The following is a 6,349-nucleotide window of genomic DNA, read 5'->3' as shown; positions in this document are numbered from 1 at the left end:
TAGAGGAAGCTGGAATCAGCTTTGAGCTGGGATCACAGATGTTTATAAAGGAGTGGGAAGGAAGTAGCGCTTGGAAATTATTATAAAGAAAGCAGCAATCATTCAAAAAGAGAAAAGGTTGCTGTATCTTCACCATATTCCACCAGAAACACTGTTCCATTAAGAACACTGTTTAGAGTTCTGTTAGGAACAATATAATCTTGACTCCTAGCCGACTTTAGGTTCTATTTCCGTGGAAACTACAAGTTAAAAAATTGTAAAACGCTGTGTCCTCAAACTCGTTATATGAAGTTCTTCACCTGGATTGTAACTCCAGCCTGCTTCTTTGGATGAAATGATTCCTCGTGCATCCTTTAGTCAAGAGCAGGATGTTACATTCTCGTTGATTTAGCTTTAAATAGCAACATTGCTCACATACTGATAATAGACAGCTTTGTTAGTACTATAGCCTTGAGTAAGTTTGCAAAAGCGATTTTTGGCCAGGTTTGATGGCTCACACCTGTAATCCCAGTACTTTTAGAAGCCATGGCAGGTGGATGGATTGAGCCCAGAAGTTGGAGACCAGTCTGGGCAACATAGCCAGACACTGTCTCTACAAAAAAGATTGAGGTAAAATGATGAAGTAGTTTGTAGCCTGTGCATAGAATTTAGGCTTTGTATTGTAGGCAATAGGGAGTCACTTAAGCTTTATGAATTAGAGATAAGAGACTAGAACATACGTGTTTTAGAAAGAATGCTGTAGAAAGGTGGAGATTGAATTACAGATATGTACCACATAAGGAAGTTTAGGTAAGGAATGGACTGGATATTTGGCAATATATATAACGGAACTGAAAACCTAGGGACATTGTAGTAAATGTAAAGCTGTAGAGTAATATCACTCATGTTTGTGGCTACATGGGTGTAAACCTACTGTGCTTCCAGTCTCATAAAAGTCTAGCACATGCAATTATGTACAGGATATAATACTTGATAATAAATGACTATGTTACTAATATATGTATTTGCTATATTATACTCTTTATCATTATTTTAGAGTATATTCTTTCTTTCTCTTTCTTTCTTTCTTTCTTTCTTTCTTTCTTTCTTTCTTTCTTTCTCTCTCTCTCTCTCTCTCTCTCTCTCTCTCTCTCTCTCTCTTTCTTTCTTTCTTTCGAGACAGAGTCTTGCACTGTCGCCCAGGCTGGAGTGCAATGGCACAATCTCAGCTCACTGCAACCTCCTCCTCCTGAGTTCAAGTAATTCTCCTGCCTCAGCCTCCCAAGTAGCTGGGATTACAGGCGGCTGCCACCAAGCCCCTCTCATTTTTTTTAGTTTTAGTAGAGACGGGATTTCATTTGTTGGCCATGCTGGTCTCGAACTCCTGACCTGGTGATCTGCCTGCCTCAGCCTTCCAAAGTGCTGGGATTATAGGCATGAGCCCCCACGCCCAGCCCTATTTATATTTTTAAAAGTTAACTGTAAAACAGCCTCAGGGAGGTCTTTCAGGAGGTATTCCAGAAGAAGGCATTGTTATTATAGATGACAGCTACGTGTGTATTATTGCCCCGATGAATTTCCAGTGGGATAAGATGTGAAAGTGAAAGACAGGGATATTGATAATCCTGACCTTGTGTAGGCCTAGGCTAATGTGTGTGTTTGTGTCTTCATTTTAACAAAAAAATTTTAACAGGAAAAAAAAATTAAAATAGATTTTAAAATAAAAAAAAAACTTATAGAATAAGGATATAAAGAAAGGAAATATTTTGGACAGCTCTCCAATGTGTGTTTTAAACTTAATGTTATTACTAGAGTCAAAAAGTTTTTTTGTCTGAGATGGAGTCTCACTCTGTTGTCCAGGCTGGAGTGCAGTGTCACAATCTTGGCTCACTGCAAACTCTGCCTCCCGGATTCAAGCAATTCTCCTGCCTTGGCCTCCCAAGTAGCTGAGACTACAGGCGCATGCCACCACACCCGGCTAATTTTTTGTATTTTCAGTAGAGACGGGGTTTCACCACGTTAGCCAGGATGGTCTTGATCTCCTGACGCCGTGGTCCCCACTCCTCAGCCTCCCAAAGTGCTGGGATTACAGACGTGAGCCACCACTCCTGGACAAAAAGTTTTTTAAAAATTTAAATATAAAGTAAGAAAGCTACAGGAAACTAAGGTAAATTTATTATTGAAGATAAAAACCATTGTTTTATAAATTTAGTGTAGCCTAACTGTACATTGTCTATAAAATCTACAGTAGTATACGGTAATGTCCTAGGTCTTCGCATTCACTCACCACTCATTCACTGACCTACCCAGAGCAACCTCCAGTCCTGCAGAGCTCCCTTCATGGTAAATGTCCTATATAGGTGTACTGTTAATATTTTTTAATTTTTATACTTTTTTTACTGTACCTTTTATTTGTTTAGATATGCAAATATATACCATTGTGTTATAATTGTTTACCGTATTCAGTAATATGCTGTACAGTTTTGTAGTCTAGGAGCAATAGGCTATACCACATATGTGTAGTTTGTGTACGTACACTAGGTTTGTGTGCATATACTGTATAACATTCACACTATAATGAAATCACCTGAAGATGCATTTCTCAGAATGTATCCCCATCATTAAGTGGTGCATGACCGTATGGTAGGAAGACTCCAACACAGAACTACTCTGAGTGTACCTTGTATTTTTCCTGCCCAGCCTTGGTATCAGGCATTTCACTAATAGCTGATAGTTGTTTTATTAATCAACAATGGATGTTAAATTTTGTCAAGCACTTTCTGTGTATCTATTGAAATGGTTGTATGGTTTTCCATTTTAATATGTTGGTGAATTCAATGTTGAGTACACTTTTATTGCTGGGGAAAATTCGATTTGGTCATTGTTTTTCTTGGTCAGGGTCTTTCTTATACATTTATTGTTGGGTTCAATTTTCTAAAATTTTCTTTAAAAATTTTACACCTATATGTATGAGGGATATCAGTCCATAGGTTTTTTTGTTTGGTAGTTTTTATTTGTGTGTGAAGTCTTTGTCTAGTTTTAGTATCATAGTAATAACAAACTCATAAATTGAGTGGGAAAATTTCCCTCTTCAATGTTTTGGAAGAATTTGTGTTGAATTGTAATAATATAATTTACTCGTTAAATACTTGATAGAATTCACTAGAGAAGGCATATGTACATAGAGTTTTCTTTTTTGAAAAATTTTAACTACAAATCCAATTTCCTGAATAAATACAGGATTATTCAGGTTATCTATTACATAATTTTCATTGAGATTTTATTCACATACTATAAACTCAGGCTTTTAAAGTATACAATTCAGTGACTTTCAGTATATTCACAATGATGTGTAACCATCACCACTATCTAATTGTATTTTTCTATTTCTGTCCCCCACCCCCACATCAAAAGAGACCTCATCACCTGTTAGCAGTCTCTTCCAATTCTCCCTCCCCTACCTCATTTCCTGGCAACCACTAGTATACTTCCTTTCTCCGTGGATTTGCCTATTCTGGATATTTCAAATGGAATCAACATGTGGCCTTTTGTGTCTTGTTTCTTTCACTTTGCACTATATTTTCAAGCTCCATCCATGTTGTACTTCATCACATTTTATTGCAGAGTAATATTCCATTGTGTTGATATACCACATTTTGTTTATCTGCTTGCTAGTTAATAGACATTGGATTGTTTCCTGCTGCGATGAGCATTTAAACAAAAGTTTTTGTGTGAACATTTATTTTCAGTTCTCTTGGATATATACCTGGAAGTGGAATTCCTCAGCCATATGGTAACTACATGATTAACTTTTTGAAGAGCTGCCAAAATGTTTTCACAGCAACTGTACCATTTCATATTCCACCAAAAATGCATGAGGGTTAAAAATTTCTCACATCCTTGCCAACACTTGTTATTTTCTATCTTTTTTATTATAGTTATTCTAGTGGGTATGAAATTATTTGAATATGCGTTTCTCTGAAGACTTATGATGTTGAGCATCTTTTCATGTGATTATTGCACTTTTGATATCTTATTTGGAGAACTGTCTATGCAAATCATTTCTTGATTTTTAAATTGGGCTATTTGGTTTTTTATTGTTGAATTATAGGAGGTTTTCATATATTCTCAATAGTAGATCCTTATCAGATATATGATTTAGAAATATTTCCCCATTTTATGATTTATCTTTTCACTTTCTTGATACTGTCCTTGGAAGGAAAACATTTTTTAATTTGATGAAGTTCAGTTCATCTACTTTTCTTCAGATGTCATGATTTTGATGTGCTAGCTATGTAACTAGAAAATTTGGGCTTCTATTTTGTGTCGTTTTCCTTTTATTTTCCAGTTATTCATTTTATTGTATTTTACCAAAGCACTGGTTTGTGACAAATTGAAAATTAAAAAAAAAAAAATTATCCTTCACCACAGATAGCTTGATAAGTGCTGTTTTTGAGACCTATCCTGTTTACACTAGATAATATTTAGGGTATGTTTGTGGCCCTACACAGTTGCCAAACCAGGGTGCCGAGGGAACGAGGATGGAAGGGATGAGTCAGGGAACAGGTCATGAGCAACTGCTGTGGGAGTTGTTCCCTTAATTGGGGAGGAAAGGGAAGGGGTGACTTCAAATCTTCCGATGTTCAGGGTCAAGAAGATTCACACCTATGATCTATTATAAAAGTTTTATAATTTTATCTTTTACATTTAAGTCTTTGAGTTAATTTTTATGTATCGTATATGGTAGAGGTCCAACTTCATTTTTTACAGATAAATATTCAATTGTAAAAGCGTCATAGGTTAAAAAGACTGTTCTTTCCCCACTTGAATGGTCTTGGCAAAGTTGTTGACCACAGAAACATGGGCTGTCAGTTCTATTCCATTGAGCTACATGTCTATCTTTATGCCAGTACCACACTATTTTGATTGAGATCAATTTGTAGTAAAGCTCGAAATCAGAAAATGTGAGTCCTCCATGTCTTTCTTTTAGACTATTTTGGCTATCCTGGATACCTTGTATTTCCATGTGAATTTTAGGATCAGCTTGACCATTTCTGGGGGGGAAAAAAAAGGCCATTGGAATTTTATATTAATTATCCTGAATATATTGATCAATTGGTGAGTGGTATTACCTTCTCAACTATATTAAGTCGATCAGTCCGTGAACACAGGATATCTTTCCACTTATTTGGCTCTTAATTTCTTTCAGCAACATTTTGCAGTTTTCAGCATATGAGTCTTGAGCCTTTTTGGTTACATTTATTCCTATCTTTTTGATGCTATTGTAAAGGGAATTGTTTTCTTAATTTCATATTTGCATTGTTCTTTGCTAATGTATAAGAACTCAACTGATTTTGCAAAACCACAATGAGGTACCATCTCACACCAGTCAGAATGGCTATTATTAAAAATTTTTAAAAATAACAGATGCTGGTAAGGCTATGGAGAAAAGGGAACATTGATACACTGTTGGTGGGAATTTAAATTAGTTCAGCCAGTGTGGAAAGCAGTTTGAAGATTTCTCAGAGAACTTAAAACAGAACTGCTGTTCAACCCAGCATTTCCATTACTTGCATATATACTGAAAGGAAATTAAATTTTTCTACCAAAAAAGACACATGCACTTGTACATTCACCACAGCACTAGTCAAAATGGCAAAGACATGGAATCAACCTAGGTGCTCATCAATGGTGTATTGGATAAATAAAATGTGGTACATACACACCATGGCATACAAGGCATCCATAATAAAGAATGAAATCACATTCTTTGCAGCAACGTGGATGCAGCTGGAGGCCTTTATCCTAAGCAAATTAATGCAGGAACAGAAAACCAAATACCATATGTTCTCACTTATCAGTGGGAGCTAAACATTTGAGTGCACATGGACAAAAAGGTGGGAAAAATAAACACTGGGTTCTATTAGTGGGGAGAGGGAGGGGTGAAAAACTACCTATTGAGTTCTATGCTTACTGGGTAATGGGATCATTCAGACCCCAAACTTCAGTGTCACTCAATATACCCAAATAACAAACCTGCACATGTACCCCTTAATCTAATAAAAAAGTAAAATTATTTTAAAAACAACAAAATACAAAAAGAAAAAGAAAGCAAAACAAAATGAAAATACTCATATATCAAAGATCATGGTGCCTAAAACAATCCATAAAGCCAGTACTTCTAGATTTGCAAATAATTCCTTTCTCAATTAAACTGTGTTTAAAAAATAAAAATAAAGCCAGGACTGGGTTAATAAGCAAAATAAAGACAAAAAACAATTGATTCTTAAATGTCAGTCTTGTATTCTGCAACTTTGCTGTAGTAGCTTATTAGCTATAATGGTTGTGTGTGTGTGTGTCTGTGTGTGTG

This window comes from Rhinopithecus bieti, unplaced genomic scaffold, assembly GCF_001698545.2.
Source record: "Rhinopithecus bieti isolate Rb0 unplaced genomic scaffold, ASM169854v2 scaffold_34521, whole genome shotgun sequence".
Taxonomy (NCBI): domain Eukaryota; kingdom Metazoa; phylum Chordata; class Mammalia; order Primates; family Cercopithecidae; genus Rhinopithecus; species Rhinopithecus bieti.
Note: the sequence above shows the minus strand (reverse complement) of the source record.